This window comes from Amblyraja radiata, chromosome 19 (genome assembly GCF_010909765.2).
Source record: "Amblyraja radiata isolate CabotCenter1 chromosome 19, sAmbRad1.1.pri, whole genome shotgun sequence".
NCBI classification, from domain to species: domain Eukaryota; kingdom Metazoa; phylum Chordata; class Chondrichthyes; order Rajiformes; family Rajidae; genus Amblyraja; species Amblyraja radiata.
The window spans coordinates 16,273,980-16,292,097 of NC_045974.1; the positions used below are offsets into that span (position 1 = coordinate 16,273,980).

The window sequence follows — 18,118 nt, forward strand, 5'->3', positions numbered from 1 at the left end:
ATCTGAAACCCAGAGGCACTGCAGCAAATGGAGCAGTAACAATTCCAGCATACGCTCATTATAAAGTACTGGAGAGACGTACACATCATTCACTGCTGTCAGCCCTTACTGTAATGTGATGCATTTTCACCATATCTTTGAGTCAATACATACCTTCCTATCCATCCATCCACCTACCTACGCCCTTCAAATTGCTCACATATCAATGGATCAGGCTTTAATAAGCTATGATCTTGCTGCGGATGAATAGATTTAATTGTCGTTTAGACTGAAACCTGGCTCAATGTTGGTGGCACCTCACCACTCTCTGAAGCCTGGTCATATCTTCAAGCAGCTGGCCTTTTGTCAGTGAACCCCAGTCTGACCAGTTGGACCCATCTCCCTATTCCAGCATTTCCTCGTGTACCATTCCGCTTGCCTCGTCCAAGTCTCAACCCAAGCTTCCACTATTCCTGTCCCTCACTCTCTGGAGAGAGCGCCTTCTCACTGATATCCTCCATCCCAACTCTTCACTCTTCTCCTGATAGACACAAAAAGCTGGAGTGACTCAGCGGGACAGGCAGCATCTCTGGAGAGAAGGAATGGGTGAATGGGAGAGAAGGAATGGGTCGAGACCCTTCTTCAGACCAGACAGGGAAGCAAAATATGAGATGCTGTTCCTCCATTTTGTGTTTAACCTCACTCTGACAATGGAGGAGACCTAGGACAGAAAAGTCAGTGTGGGAATGGGAATTACAGGGATTAGCAACTGGGAGATCAGGTAGGTCCAGGTGAACTGAGCGAAGGTGTTCAGCGAAACGATGATCTTCCGTCTCCCCAGAGATGCCGCCTGTCCCGCTGAGTTACTCCAGCCATTTGTGTCTAACTTCGATTTAAACCAGCATCTGCAGTTCTTTCCTACACTCTTCTCCAGTTCACTGGCTCCAGTCCTCACATAATATTTTCCTCTACATAAACTCTTCACCCCGTTGGTCTTGAGAACCTTCTTGCCTATTCACCTCTAGCTTGTGCACAAATAAAGCCATCGACAACCACTTTGTTGGATCTATCATCACCCAAACCCTACTCTCTCTTCCAGTTTTACTTCTTTCTGGGTCCATGCCGCAAGATAAATATTCACCCCTTATTCACTCATCATGAATATCCAAGCCCACCCTTTGCCCTCTACTACCAAAACACCCCAATGGTTTTCTCCTTCCTTGTTGCATATTTGTACAATCTTTGTTCTCTTTGCTTTCAAATTAGAGACATTTTTGCTTTTCTCTCATTTGAAGGCACCTCTTTGGCATCCCTAATGATGTTTATTCCCAATACGGAAGATTTCTGCCCAAATTCCTGCAATTTCCTCCCTTTTTTTCCCCTCAAGAATCCTCAGATGCATCTTAATCACCCATTGAGATTCATTCCTTTACTAAGCTCCGCAGCTGTTTGGCAGCCTTACTGCCATTACAACCTCTTCCTTTTCAGATCAAACAAATTATCCATCTCTCGCCTTGAAGAAGCACCGCATCATTAACATATTTGCCACGTAGTACATGTGTCCTTCACTCACCCAATTCCACTTTCAGTGAGCCATTTTAATCCTTCAAGCATTCGTTTGATAGTTTAATAATGAATGGTTTGCCATATTGTCTTTGCCTGTTTTAACCCTTTTTACATTTCAGGGATGTGATCTGTTAACATGTTTGAGCCATTTTCTTCATGGAATTTATGAGTTTCTTTGTATTCCTACTTAGAGTTTTATTAAGCCGACTACTGCAACTATTCCCTTACCTAACAGTCGCAGATCAGTACTTTTACCTTGTCATTCAGTCACAGGTAGATACAGCATCAGCCCACTAGCCACTATGCTAGCCATCGAGTGCCCACCTTTACTAATCCCATTTACCAGCGCTTCATCTTTAGCCTTCCATGCCATGGCAATTGAGGTGTCATCTAGATATTATATTTAACCAGGCAGGCAGGCATGCCTTTAAGTTTGGGGACAGGTGCCTGTGATGCCACATATTGGTGTAACTGGTTTCAGAATCATCTTCTTGTGGCAACTCTCCTAGAGGCCAGGGACAATACATCAACATATCCAGTGAACAAAGCTAATATTTAGCATTTGGTTGGCAATTACATAGAACAGTACAGCACAGGAATGGGCTCTTTGGCCCACAATGTTTATGCCAAACGTGATGCCAAGCTCAACTGATCTCATCTGCCTGTTTATGATCCATATTCCTCTATTCCTTGTGATTCCATGTATCTATCTAAAAACCCCTTGAACGCCATTATCGTATCTGTCTCCACCATCACCCCTGGCCTCCATCACTCTCTGTGTAAAAAACGTCCCACACATCTCTGAAATGTTCCCCCTCTCACCTTACAGGTAGGTATGCCCTCTAGTGTTGGTCATTTCCACCTAATTCTTCCCAATATGATCACAAAATGATCGATGACATTCACTTTGCAGAATTGAAGTGCTTACTGTTCCATCGGCTTACAGATATTTTCTCCACTTTTTTGCCTCTGATACAAACTGAGACACGAACACACCGATGACTCTACAACTGCCCTGCCTGTCTTTCAGTGGAGGAATTATTGTCCCAAATAATTGCTCATAAACTATTGCAGCTGGTTCCTTATCATACAATTGCAGATCAGAGATTTTACCTTAGGTTTAAGTTCAGGCTTATTATTGTCACGTGTACACCAGGAATATGAGTCATAGGGAGATACAAGATGACCATAAACATTCCTGCACACTAATTCCATTTTATTTTCCCTACATTCACATCAACTCTCCCCGACCCACTTAGGGGAATTTACAACAGCCAATTAACCTACCAATCTACACATCTTTGGTATGTTTAGCTTTGTTTAGTTTAGAGACACAGCGCGGAAACAAGCTCTTCAGCCCACCGAGTCCGCGCCGACCAGCGATCCGGGTACGCTAACAATATCCTACACCCACTAAGGGCAATTTACAATTTTGCCAAGCCAATTAGCCTACAAACCTCTACGTCTTTGGAGTGTGGGGGGAAACCAGAGCTCCCGGAGAAAACCCACGCAGGTCACGACGAGAACGTACAAACTCCGTGCAGACAGCTCCCATAGTCAGGATCAAACCCGGATCGCTGGCGCTGTAAGGCGGCAACTCTTTCCGTGTGTACCTTACGAGGAAACCTGAGCACCTGAAGGACATCCACCAGTCAGAGGGAGAAGATTCACCTGTGGTTGGGATTGAACCCACCCTGTTGTCCTGGGAATCTGTAGCAAGCCCCCCCCTCCCCATAAGAGTTCACCTCAAGTCATCAAAATAGTTCTATGCTTGTCCTTCCTGACTTGATATCCTCTCTCACGTATGCCCTCCCACTGAAGTTGAAATATACTGCTGCAGTGCTTTCATGGCCTCATCTAAATGATTAATATCCATCCAAGTATGCATCCCATTGATTGGAACCATTCTACTGTGACCTGTGATGCTAAAACTGTGCAATTCATCAACTTCTGCAAAGCTTTCCCCGTCATCTTATTTGCCAGCCTTATATTCATTCATTAGCCTGACATGTTAACCATTCCCATCATTATCACCCCGATATTCCAATCTACCTCATCGCGACCCTTACACATTTTAAAATCTGGCCATTCTCTGTGACTGTAACACTACATTCTGCTTATTTTTACATTGCATTCCCTGTTGCATTTCTATATGGCATGATTGCACTGGTGTTTGCTGTAATCTGCCTGGATAGCTGTATACTGGATTCACTGTATGTTTGTACACAGGACAATAATAATCCAATACCAATTATATTTTGTGTAGGGAGGAACTGCAGATGCTGGATTATACCGAAGATAGACACAAAATGCTGGAGTAACTCAGCAGGTCAGGCAGCATCTCTGGAGAAAAGGAATAGGTGAAGGTTCGGGTCAGAACCCTTCTTCAGACCTAATTATATTTCACTGTTTCTCTTGCGTTAATGGAATCAGACTCAAGGGCCTGTCCCACTGTACGAGGTAATTCAAGAGCTCTCCCGAGTTTAAAAAAAAATCAAACTCGTGGTAAGCACGTAGAATGTACGTAGCGGGTACGTCGGAGCTCGGGACGTATCTTAGCCCCTCGTAACGCTAACGGCAGGTACTCCGAAAGCCCGGTAAGCTCGTGAAAACTCGTGAAGATTTTTCAACATGTTGAAAAATGTCCACGAGAGCACCGAGTACCTACAAGCGGCTATTACCGTAATTCTCCGAGTTCGAATCAGGGAAAACACGGGAGAACTCTTGAATTAGCTTGTACAGTGGGACAGGCCCTCTACTACCAGCTGATGAGTTTTCTCACTGGTGCACCCCAAGCTTTGCCCCAGATGGTGTGAATCATTTCCATCTCCCAACCCCCTGATGACAAATTGCTCTTCCTTCCCCCCTCACTTCACCGATGCCTCCAACCATTCAAGCTACCCCGCCTGTCAAGGCCTACCTTGATCATCCCACCACAACCAGAGAGCAGTGCTGAACCACTATCTACCTCTTTGATGACTCTCGGACTATCCTTGATCGGACTTTGCTGGCTTAACCTTGCACTAAAAAATTATTCCCTTTTCATGAAGATAGACACACAATGCTGGAGTGACTCAGCGGGACAGGCATCATCTCTGGAGTGAAGGAATGGGTGATGTTTCGGGTCGAGACCCTTCTTTAGTCTGAAGAAGCGTCTCGTCCCGAAACGTCACCCATTCCTTCTCTCCAGAGATGCTGCCTGTCCCGCCGAGTTACTCCAGCATTTTGTGTCTATCTTCGATTTAAACCTGCATCTGCAGTACCTTCCTGCACATTCCCTCATCATGTATCTATCCACTGTAAATGGATCGCTTGCAATCATGTTTTGTCTTTCTACTGGCTGGTTAGCACGCAACAAAAGCTTTTCACTGTACCGCGGTACACGTGAAAATAAACTAAACTAAACTAATCTAACTAACCCAACTGTATGGTAACTGGAAGGTGGGACGTGCTGACCTTATAGAAACTTACAAAATTCTTAAGGGGTTGGACAGGCTAGATTCAGGAAGATTGTTCCCGATGTTGGGGAAGTCCAGAACAAGGGGTCACAGTTTAAGGATAATGGGGAAATCTTTTAGGACCGAGATGAGAAAAACATTTTTCACACAGAGAGTGGTGAATCTCTGGAATTCTCTGCCACAGAAGGTAGTTGAGGACAGTTCATTGGCTATATTTAAGAGAGAGTTAGATGTGGCCCTTGTGGCTAAAGGGATCAGGGGGTATGGAGAGAAGGCAGGTACAGGATACTGAGTTGGATGATCAGCCATGATCATATTGAGTGGCGGTGCAGGCTCGAAGGGCCGAATGGCCTACTCTTGCACCTATTTTCTATGTTTCTATGACCTAATTGGGTCAGCCGTGCAAAACACTGTAGTCAGCAGTAATGTGAACACACGGTGGGTGAGTCTGCTGACCAAGTGTTGTGTGTAATCCCCATCAGGTAACTGGTGGCAAGCATGCATGAGTTGGAGCAATCTTTTTTTCCCCTTCTCTCACTCCTGAGCAAGGCTGCTTTCAGCCAAGTTGTAAACAAGTTGTTACACTGCAGGGGAGCTAAAACAGCAGAGGACTTGCAGATTGCTCTGTCGTGCAGAAGCAATGATTAATCAGTGGAAACTGAGGCTGCCGCTCCAACACAAGGCCGTGTAATCATCTTCATTTCGAAAGGGGCCTCCTCAGGAATCAGAGGTCGGGATTGGGGATGAGGTTAGGTCCCTCGAAGAGGGGAGGACGATTCTTTGGAGACCTGACCGGAATAGGTAAGAGTGTAGCACAGTCTCGTCAGTACAGAAATATCAGCTGTCGGATCAGCCACCCGCAGAGGACATACCTGTAACCAGGTTACACAGTCTCTGCCAGTTCACAGTCGCCTGCTTGGTGTACAGTCCAGGTTAGTGTTACTGATGGAACTGTTCTCAGGATGCTGGGGCAGGTTCAGCCCGTGGAAGGGCAAGTGAAGAGCTGGTGATCAAGGAGGTGATCAGTGTGGACAGTGCAGCCAGTTAACCTGCCTTTGCCTTTGGGACATGAGGGGAAAGCAGAGTGCCTGGGGCAAACCAACTCCGTTCTAATTGCTCGTCACCAACTGCCTCTGGTGCACTTGGCCTTTGTTGCAAGGTGAAGATGGCCCTGATGGGGATGTGGCCCTTGGCTCCTGAGGTTTCCTTCTCCCACTCTTTCCCCGTCTCATGTTAATATGAAGCTAGCTCTAGCTGCCTTTTGAAAGCTCATAACTACATTCACCACTTTTTCTGCCAGTGCTGCCAAGCTTACGGCAGTGATAGTGTCTTCTTTCCAACACTCGGCTTTTACGCTCAATTATCTGAAACCCATGAACTGCGTTCTGGGCTGGACACGGATTTTCCCTCTCCCTTCTGTCAGAAACGTCTATTTCCATCACTGTGTTCTTTATAGTAACAACTGTGGTCAGACAGCAGCAGGATAAACTGGACGAATTTGGCAGTGGCACAGCTGGTAGAGTCGCTACCCGGGTTCAATCCTGACCTTGGGTGCCGTCTGTGTGGAGTTTGCACGCTCTTCTTATAACTGGATGTGTTTCAACCAGGCACTCCGGTCTCCTTCCACATCTCAAAGGCGAAGTGAGTTGGTAGGTTAATTGGCTGCTGTAAATTGTTCCAACTATGTAGGTTAGTGGTAAAATCAGGGACAAATCGATGGGAATGTGTTGAGCATGAAAAATAGGATTAATGTAATGCCCCTGTCCCACTTACGAAACCTGAACGGAAACCTCTGGAAACTTTGCGCCCCACCCAAGGTTTCCGTGCGGTTCCCGGAGGTTTTTGTCGGTCTCCCTACCTGCTTCCACTACCTGCAACCTCCGGCAACCACCTGCAACCTCCGGGAACCGCACGGAAACCTTGGGTGGGGCGCAAAGTCTCCAGAGGTTTCCGTTCAGGTTTCCTAAGTGGGACAGGGGCATACGGGTAGTCTAAACAGGTAGTTGATGGCTGGTGCGGACCTGGTGGGCTGAAGGGCCTGTTTCCGGAGATAGACACAAAACGTTGGAGTATCTCAGCAGGTCAGGCTGCATCTCTGGAGAAAAGGGATAGGTGACGTTTCTCTCAAGGTTGGCCTGTTTCCGTGCTGTATCCCGCTGTGACAATTGGACAGCATTGAAGAGCAATCAGCATTTTATAATGGAGAATTACCACAGTGGGATACAACCTCTGAACTACTAGTCTGGCTCTTGTTTTAGCAGTCCCGTAACATCAGCACACCGCTGCTTTACTCTCCAGTAAGCAGGTTCAATATTAGCTGATGCACACTTCTCTGAATTCGTTCTGACAGCTGCAGATGTCGTGGGGCGTCCCTTGAGGAACTGAATGGCTCACAGACTCCTCGACAATGAGCTTTCATTTCCCACCTTGGTCCGCCAATCTTCTTCTCGTCCAGACTGACCAAGGCACACACCTCTGGGAGAAGGACGAGGTGCAGAAATCCGAGAGCGCAGCGTGCTGTGGGGAATGCGCGTCAATCAGCGCCTTCTAAGTGGAGCGAAGCAGTGGTAAGGGCCTCAGAGTGATGAGGAGTCAACTACAGCCCAGGAGAGAATAAGAGCACCAGTGACAGCAGCGGATCATTTGCATGAAATACGAGCAGCTCTTTCTGTTGTGCGGCGGAGGTTAGTGTTACTCCAGGGACCTGAGTTCAATCCTGCATTCTGGTGCTGTCTGCGTGGAGTTTGCACGCTTGCCCTGGTTTCCTCCCACATCTGATAGGCGAAGGTCATAAGGTCATGTCATAAATGATAGGAGTAGAATGAGGCCATTCGGCCTATCAAATCTACTTTGTCATTCAATCATGGCTGATCTATCTCTTCCTCCTAACCTCATTCTCCTGCCTTCCCCCAATAACCTCTGACACCTGTACTAATCAAAAATCTATCTATCTTTAGTTAGATTAAAACTAGTTTAACTAGTTTCGAGATACCACACGGAAACAGGCCCTTTGGCCCACCGAGTCCGCGCCGACCAGCGATCCCCGCACACGAACACTGTCCTACACACACTAGGGACAATTTTACACATTCACCAAGCCAACTAACCTACAAACCTGGAGTGTGGGAGGAAACCGAAGACCTCGGAGAAAACCCATGCAGGATCACGGGGAGACCGTACAAACGCCGCACACGCTGCACCCGTCGTCAGTTCCCGGAGGTTTTTGTCAGTCTCCCTATCTGCTTCCACTACCTGCAACCTCCGGCAACCACCTGCAACCTCCGGGAACCGCACAGATACCTTGGGTGAGGCGCAAAGTCTCCAGAGGGTTCCGTTCAGGTTTCCTAAGTGGGACAGGGGCATAAAGCAGCAACTCTACCGCTGCGCCACCATCTCTGCCTTAAAAATATCCACTGACTTGGTCTCTGGAGCCTTCCATGGCAAAGAAAGGCAGGTTAACAATCTAGATGGGTATACAAGAGGCAATGGGTTATCAAGGAGTAAGTAAGGGTGGGGGGGATGGGACTGATAGGAATGTTCTAAGAACTGGATTAGACTGGATAGGCCAAATGGCCTCCTTGTGTTTTAAAGAAATATGAGCCGATATTAATAGTATGGCAAAATAACAGAAAACCCAAGATATAAGATATAGGAGAAGCTAAAACTAGAGGACAGGTTTCAGGTGAGAAGCGAAAGATTTCAAGGAGATCGGAGGGGCGACTTGTTCGCAAAGAGGGTGGTGAGAATGCGGAATAAATTGCCACGTGAAGTGACGGAGGTGGGAACAATGACAATGTTTGAAAGACATTTGGACAGGTACATGCTTAGAAAAGCTTTAGAAGGATATGGGCCAAATGCAGGCAAATGGATCTAGCTCTGGTAGGCAATTTGGTCAAGGATAATCCAATTGAGCGGAAGGCCTGTTTCCGTGCTGCATATGTCTCTGCCTGGTCTTCACTGTTGAGTGTGTAACCCTGCTGCCACGGTCAGAAAGTTGCCAATTCCATTGCTGGTCCAGTCCAGTCACTGTGGTCAACTGCTTGGATGGGAGTGCTGTCTTTCCACTCTGCCTGTACAGGTTATGGCCAGTCTTGAAGAAAGGAAAGAGCACCCCTGGAGTCCAGGTTATCCTGACATACCACAGTTGATAGACATTATCAAGGCTATCAACCCTAATATGGTCTGAAAAAGTGTCTCGCCCAATATGTCACCTACTCCCTTTTCTTTAGAGATGTTGCCTGAGCCGCTGATTTACTCCAGCATTTTGTGTCTACCTTCGGTATAAACCAGCATCTGCAGTTTCTTCCTACACATACCATAGTTGATTATCAGCTCTTCATCATTGCTTGTGGGAGCTTTAGCTATGCAAATCAGAAGTTGAATTTCAATAGCACTTCTACTCTCGAATGCATTTCATTTGAAAATGCTTTGAGACACCGTGACGTTGTGAAAGTCACAATACAAATGCAAGCGTATTTTTTTTTTGTTTCAATGCATAAAGCATCCTGTGTGTGTGTGTGTGCGTATTTAGTAACAGGCTTTTCAATTTAGATTATTTTTAAAGTACGGTATCTGCTCTTGTGATATGTTAGAGAAGGAGACTATGAATGAGGATTTGATGATGGAATTGTGCAATGCTCTTCTGGATAGAGGAGGTTAATTGAAATGAGCATGAGACAACTGTTTTGTGCTCTCGAGAGGCTCAATGCTTTTACCAAGGCACAGTTCTACCGATCAGCTGTGAATAATTCTCGTGTAAAAGACAAAGTGCTGGAGCAACTCAAGCAGCATCTCGGGAGGACATGGATGGAAGATATTTTGGGTTGAGACCCTTCTTTCAACTGATTGTAGTAGGGGGCATAAAGTTGGAAAAGAGGTGGGGGGGCAGGAACAATGTTTGGCAGTGATAGGTGGATACAAATGATGGGGGGGGGGGGATTTGATGCAAATGGGTGTACAAAGGGTAGAGATGAAAGAGAAACAAAATGGGTCAGATAAGGAGGGAAGAGGAATGACTTGTAAAGCCAAATGGAGGTACAGAGGTGGAAGGGGACAGGGGAGGGGGAAAGGGGGTGGGATACTAATTACAAAAACTTGGTTTTGGATCATTCATTTAGAATGGATTGAAGTGCAATAAAAACTAGTATTTCTGCTCAGTCTAATCCCTTGAATTGAAGGATTAAAGTGCATTTTCCCTCACGCGGGATGCTGATGGATCTGGTGTGAAGATCATATTCCATTTCTTACTAGGAGCTTGCTCACATCAAAAACCTCTTGAGGATGGAAATGACCATCATCATCTTGCCGAATAGTGTTTGCCCCGGAATATGTCGTTGAGTCACACGGCACGAATTCAGGCCCTTCACCCCACCTTGGCAGCACAGTCGTGGAGCTGGGAGAGTCGCTGTCTCGCAGGTCCAATGACCCAGGCTCAGTCCTGACCTCAGGTGTGGAGTTTGCACGTTCTCTCTATGGCTACGTGGGTTTCCACTGGGCGCTCTGGCTTCCCCCCACATCCTAAGGATGTGCGGATTGGTCGATTAATTTGCCTCTTGTGGGTGGGTGAGTATGGGAAGATTCAATGGGAATGTGTGGAGAATTTTTAAAAAATTGGGATTAGTGTGGGATTAGTGTAAATGGGTGGTTGATGGGCAACACGGATTTGCAGGGCACAAGGGCCTGTTTCCTGTCCTGCACCTCTCTATTTCTCCACTCCAACATCGACACACATATATATCGACACACGCAGCTATATTTATGAGGGAGTTAGATGTGGCCCTTGTGGCTATAGGGATCAGGGGGTATGGAGAGAAGGCAGGTACAGGATACTGAGTTGGATGATCAGCCATGATCATATTGAATGGCGGTGAAGGCTCGAAGGGCCGAATGGCCTACTCCTGCACCTATTTTCTATGTTTCTATATACTAATCGCATTTTATTCTCTCCACTTTCCAATCGACCATATCTAGATTCTACCACTCACTGACACATACCAGGACCATCTTATAGCAGCAACCAACCTACCTACCTGTATGTCTTTGTGATGTGGGAGGAAAGCCAAGTGGTCGCAGGGAGCGCTCGTGGTCGTGCTTAAGGCAACTGCTCTTCCAGCTACTCTGGAAGTCAGCGCAATGTTACTGCTCGTCACTCAGCTATCCTTGAGAAAGGAGCAATGAACTTTCTTCTTGGGCAGCTGGGGTCTTGGTGGTCCTGCTGCATTCACAATGTGGGAAAGCAGAGCATATTATCCACCCGCACTGATGAAGGAAAGTTAAGTCAAGATCCCACAAGCAATAAATGTGATGGAGGACCAGTCATTTGGAGAGGTTGCCTGAGAAGGAATGTTGCCAGGAATCCTGGAAAATATATCCCTCATCACATTGTACGGGATTCTTTAGCCTTTGCCCATACCAGAGAGATGTTCATAAATTCATAGGTTACAGGAGCAGAAGTCGGCCATTTAGCTTATCAAGTCTACTCTGCCATTCAATCATGGCTGATCTATCTGTTCCCCTCGACCACATTCTCCTGCCTTCTCCCCATAACCCCAGGCACCCACACTGATCAAATCTGTCAATCTCCACCTTAAAAATATCCATCGACTTGACCTCCACAGCCATCCGTGGCAATGAATTCCACAGACTCACCACCCTCTGACTAAAGAAATTGCTCCTCTTATCCCTTCTAAAGGTACGTCCTTTTATTCTAAGGCTATGGTCTCTGGTCCTTGATTCTGCCACTAATAGAAATATCCTCTCTTCATTCACTCAATCCAGGCCTTTCACTATTTGGTAAGTTTCAATTAGGTCCCCCCTCCAAACTCCAATGAGTACACGCCTAGTGCTGTCAAATGCTCATCATTCGTTAACCCAATCACTCTTGGGATCATTCTTATAAATCCTCTCTGGACCCTCTCCAATTCTCCATTCTCAGATATGGGACCCAAAACTGCTCATAATACTCCAAATGCAGTCTGACCAGTGGCTTATAAAGCCTCACGTTGAACCCATGGCTACAACAAAGGGCATCTAATGGAAGAGCTGATCCTCAGCTCGATCTAATGCACCAACCTGATCTACATGCCAAGGCCTAGAACAAACCTTGAACCCAACCTCCACTGGCATGTAGGCGAGAGAGTTACCAACAAAGTTGAGCTGACATGTGCAAAGCACCTTTAAAAAAGTAGAGCCATTACAGGAGGAATGGCTTTAAACTCAGAGAACAGCATCTGATGAAAGGTTTGTATTTCTCCAAGGGAAGCCCAAGTGTTAATGAAATTTTAACAGCAGAAGTGAAAGGCCTGTCATTTTCTCTGTCTCTCAGGCGGCCAGAGTACTGGCAGCTGTAACAGGCACAATGCTGGGAGAGGTGAGAATACAAGGGGTCCTGACTGCCTTATGCAAAACTCACTCTTAGATGGATCACTGAGTGCTTTCAATTGGAACGGAAAATGCTTTAGATAGCAGCTGCACAGTGAATTAATTTACTAAACCAATCTGCTGAAACTCAAAAGAGATATGCAATGAATAGAGGACTTGTGATCTGACATCTTCCCCTTGAAAGAGCACTTACTGCATGAGGAGAGGCTGTTCTTCTCAAAGGCACAGTGGAAGTGCTCTCCATGCCGACTGTTTCATATGGTGCAGGTCTCATGGACAAAAGCTCAGAGGTTAGGGCTCACGGTACAGCAACTCAGCAAGCTTGAAATGGGACTACGTAGGTTAAATTACACAAGATTTTGGGCTGTTGTCACAAAATGGTGGGAGCGAGGAAGAAAAATAGAATATAAAAGTTAAAATAGTCATTCTTTGAACTTCTACAGAAGATGGATAAGAGCAGGAATAGTTGAGGGAAATACACATGGCACAGATTTTACACTCTCCATTCAAACAGGGTCCCAGGTTTAAATCTACTCCTGACTTTTATAATTAAAAAAATAATAATTTTATATATTTCTATAAGATACCCCCTCATCCTTCTAAACTCCAGTGAATACAAGCCTAGTCTTTTCAATCTTTCCTCATATGACAGTCCCGCCATCCCAGGGATCAATCTCGTGAACCTACGACTCATGAGATACTTCCTCTAGTTACGGTCTGACGAAGGGTCTCGACCCACAATGTCACCTATTCCTTTTCTCCAGAGATGCTGTCTGACCCGCTGAGTGATTCCAGCTTTTTGTGTCTATCTTCGGTCTAAACCAGCATTTGCAGTTCCTTCCTTAAACGGGGAAGATAAGTTCAGCATGATTTATCATTTCCAAAGTTCTTTCCAACTCATGTCCACCCAGGCATCCCTTCATTATCTTGTCACGTGGGAGTAAGAAGAGATTGCAGTGGTCACAAAGAATTGGAACACATACTGGTCTTGGCACATCCTCAAAACAGTTTGAAAGGGGATTTTATAGAATTCAAATTCAATTCTTGCAGAGTGTGTCCACATGATAAAGATTTATCAATGGAGACAAAAGCAACTGCTGTTGCTGGAATCCTGAGTAAAACACAAAGTGCTGGAGTGACTCAGCGGGTCAGGCAACATCTCTGCAGAACGTGGGTAGGAGACATTTTGAGTCAGGACCCTTCTTCAGACAGTTGGGGAAGATGAACGGAAGCTTAATTCTAAGTCCGATTGTATTTGAAGGAATACGGTGTTCCTGGAGTGAAAAGATTCCCCTACCTGAATATTGGAATCATTGGTGATAATTGTCTAAATGTAGGTTTTTAGATGCCGTAGAAACAAAGAGACAAAGCACAGAAACGGGCTCTTCAGAGCCCGTTTCATAAACATCAAGCACTCGTTTATTTTAATCCTGCACGAATCCCACTTGTTATTCTCCCTACATTCTCGTCAACTCGCCCTGGATTCTATCATTCACCCACACTACCAGTGGCCAATTAACCTACCAATTCATATGTCTTTGGGATGGCTACTTTAAACATTTATTCCTCCTACCACTGTTTTAAAATGTCTCCATTTGAATTTCCAAAGGATGACTGGTATAATATCAAATGGACCTGCCACTTAACCATGTTGAGTGCAATCTTGCCCAGCAATTTCCCAACGCTGACAAGGCTACATTTATGTATTCATTGGAAATAACTTTAGGCTTGGGAAAGTACCGGGTATAAATTTAGCACAGTTTAACCCTCTAGGTAGGAACTGAATATATTTACTGTAAATCAGATTTTACTCTTTGCCCAGTTTAATATTCCATCAAACTATGATGCACTTCTACTCTGTATGGAGGAAATGTACAGATGATGTTTCAGGTCAGGATCCTTCTTCAGACTGATGAAAGGTCTCAATCCGAAACATCGTATATCTATTTCTCTCCACAGATGCTGCTCGACCCCCCTGAGTTCCTCCAGCAGTTTTTTTCATTAAGGTATCCTGGATGGCATCTTACCCGACTTAACATCCTGTCCTACAGTCTTTGATTGTCCTTGGACCCATCCTCCAAATGTCATTCTGTCCTGCACACCCATTTTCCTGACATTTACTGTACATTCTCCTGTTGCACCTTCCTCAAATACACCACCCAACAATTCTCCAGTTTGAATTCCATTTGCCACTTCTCTGCTGATCCGACCATATTTGGTGCCATCTGAAGCTTTCTTTTTCACCACATGGCCGACTTTCATATCATTTGCCAATGCCTGGATCTTGTCTCCTGCGCTTAAGCCAAAATCCCTCATTTATACTGTAAATAGAAAGAGGTTGTGGTTGTTGGAGGCCGGCCACCCATCCCCAGGACCATCACTGCAGTTACTCACCCAGTCTATTCCAACAGCATCTCCCAAACCCCCAGAAGGAAAAGGCCAGCAAGAAAGGGGACGTCTAAGTGACCCTGTTCAAGAATGAAAGGAGTTTGAGGGAGTTTGATCCAAAGTGTCCTGCACAGGGTGAAACAATCAGCCATGTGACACCGGTTCAACTCGCCACAGAAGTCGCCGAATGCAGATGAGAGAGAGCGGCCATCTCTTTCATCCTGCACCTGCAGCTTCCCCATAGCGTCATAAGGTCATAAGTACTAAGAGCAGAATTAGGCCATTCAGCCCATCAAGTCTACTCCACCATTCAATCATGGCTGACCTATCTCTCCCTCCCAACCCCATTCTCCCGCCTTCTCCCCATAACCTCTGACTAATCAAGAATCTATCTCTGCTTTAAAAATATCCATTGACTTGGCAAAGAATTCCACAGATTCAACACCCACTGACCAAAGAAATTCCTTCTCATCCCTTACCTAAAGGAACATCCTTTAATTCTGAGACTCTGACCTAGACTCTCCGACTAGTGGAAACATCCTCTCCACATCCAATTTATCCAAGCGTTTCACTATTCGGTACATTTCAATGAGATCCCCCCTTCATTCTTCTAAACTCCAGCGAGTAAAGTCCTAGTGCCGTCAAAAGGCTCATCATAAGTTTATCCACTCATTCCTGGGATCATTCTTATAAACCTCCTCTGGACCCTCTCCAGGCATATCCTTCCTCAGGTATGGTGCCCAAAATTGCTCACAATTTTATCCGAAATTTTACCCCAGATGGCTCACACCAACCAGATTTGGAAACACTTCACAATTCTTTTGTGGCTGAGTCTGAATCCTGGAACTCCCTGCTCAACAGCACAGTGGGAGTCCTTTTCCCACTCAGCAGCACCTTTTCTCAATGAAAATTAAAAGTGATCTAGCTGGCAAAGTTCAGATGTAAAACAAAATGGATGAAAGCAACATAATGTCAGGGTAGGGAGTTATGCTGCACTGCTTGCAACACCAGGTAGGCCACAGCTTCAGAACGGCATTCAATCTGCTCACCACTTGAGGGAACAGATGTAATTGCAGTGAGGAGGGTGCAGGGGGCAGGATTGCAAAGTTGCAGCTATGATGGAAACATTGGATAGGCTGGAGGAGTTTACCTAGTAATGGAGGAAGCTGAGCGGATGCTTAATTAAGCTCTAAAAAATTATACAGGGACAAAACAGATTAAACAGAATGATTAATGTCCCCAGCAAAGATATCAAAAAACAGCACAGCGGCGCAGCGATAAAGTTGCTGCCTTATGGCACCAGAGACCTGGGTTCGATCCTGACCAAGGGTGCTGTCTGTATGGAGTTTGTACTTTCTCCCAGTATCCGTGTGGGTTTTTTCCGGGAGCTCCAATTTCCTCCCACATTCCAAAGATGTGCAGGTTTGTAGGTTAATTGGCTTCTGTAAATGTTCCCCCAGTGCGCAGGATAGAACTTGTGTACGGATGATCATTGGTCAGCACGGACTCAGTGGGCTTAAGGGCCTGTTTCCACACTGTATCTCTAAACTAAGCTAAACTGGGCAAATAGATTGGCAGAAGGATGAGAAAGGAGATGAGGATCCAAAGGACGGTGGGTGTCAGGAACACATTAACAGAAAGGATAGTGAAGGGAGAAACCCTCAACACATTTAAACAGTACTTGGAGAATCATGGAGTCGTACAGCACGCCTTTCAGCCCACCAGGTCCAATCTGACTTTTCACCCCATCTACGCCAATCCCATTTGCCTGCATTGGGCCCACACCTGTCTATATTGGGGCTATTTGTCTGCCTGAATGCCTCATAAATGTAGTGATTGTCTCTGGTCTCTAGTTACTATGAACCAAGTGCTACATGGTGGGATCAGGCTGGGGAGATTTTTCTCGACTGCTACAGACACAACGGGCCAAATGGCATTGTAAATTTTCCATGGATTTCTCTTTCAACTTTAGGGAATCAAAGTCTAACAAAAGGAATAAGTTTAGCTGCTGGCCCTGAGTTTTCACCTGTATGGGTTTTAGATTCCGAGCATGTCCTTCATTACTCAAACTGCAGATTAATGGCTCATCTCTCTGCTAAAAATGTTTATCTCCAGAGTGTTTATCCACCCTGCCAGACACACATTGCATTACCGGCTGGAGTCCAACCACAGGCAGCAGAGCTAAACACCAGCACTGAATCACCGCTGTTTGCAGGTGCTCAGTGACACTGCTTAACCACGCTCGGCCTGTGAGGAAGGAGAAGGTAGGAGGAGATGCAGGGAGGATGCTGGGGTGGAGGGAGAGCAGCGAGGGAGGAGGAGAAAGGAGGGGAATGGAGGGAGGGTGCATAGGGTGTAGAGAGAGCAGGGAGGGAGGAGGAGGCAGGAGGGGAGGGGAGTGGAGAGTAGAGAGGAGGAGTGGAGAGAAGGAAAAGGTGGTGATGAAAGAAATTGAAACAAGATGGGGCACGATTAAGAGGAGGAAGGACAAAAAGGAGAGAACAGAAAGTGGAGGGACGGAGAGCTGGAGGGCACAGGCGGAGGAAATGGCTGTAGATGATGAGCCAAGGATCTGCTGTGCCTCTTTAATCAATAGAGGGTGTACGCAATGTCTGCTCCATTAGATCCAGAGGCCTCCACGTGTCGAAGAGGAGAGCCATGCAAAGACCTCACAGTGAGTGACTGAGGTAAACATACTGTGTTGTACTGGGCTGCAGCTCAGTGTAAAGTGTGCTATTTATCCAAAGCGGCCTTCGTCCCTGATTTTCCCATATTAGAGGATTTCGTAGAATTCGAGAGATACAGCACAGGAACAGGCCATGCAGACCATCTAATCCACACCAGTCATGAAACAACATATTGATATAAATCCTATGCTAATCCAATTTATTCTACTCATCTTCCCACAGATCCTACCAAATGGACAATTTACAGTGGCCAATGAACTCACCAAGAGGACCTAAAATGGTGCTGGAGCATGGCCACTCTTTGCATGCTGACCCAAGCGTAACTCCGTACAATCTTACTCCTTACTCCTTAGCGGGGCGGCGCAGTGGCGTAGCAGTAGAGTTGCAGCCTCACTGCGTCAGAGACCCGGGTTGGATCAGGATCTCGGTTGCTGTCGGTGTGGGGTTTGCACGTTCTCCCTGTGACCGCATGGGTTTCCTCCTGGTTCTATGTTTTCCTCCCACATCCCAAAGCCGTGTGGATTTGTAGGTTGATTGACATCTGTAAATTGCCCTTAGTGTTCTGGATGCAATACTGGGACAACATAGAACTAGTGTGAATGGGTGATTGATGGTCGGCGCGGACTCGGTGGGCCAAAGGGCCTGTTTCCACGCTGCATC

At 46.1% G+C, this 18,118-nt stretch overlaps 1 protein-coding gene across 1 annotated transcript in view; it reads right to left on the reverse strand.

Annotated features, from left to right (window-relative positions):
• Nucleotides 1-18,118, reverse strand: part of tmem178b (transmembrane protein 178B) — a 255,632-nt gene that overhangs the window by 33,774 nt on the left and 203,740 nt on the right. The gene's annotated exons all lie outside the window — the stretch shown is intronic.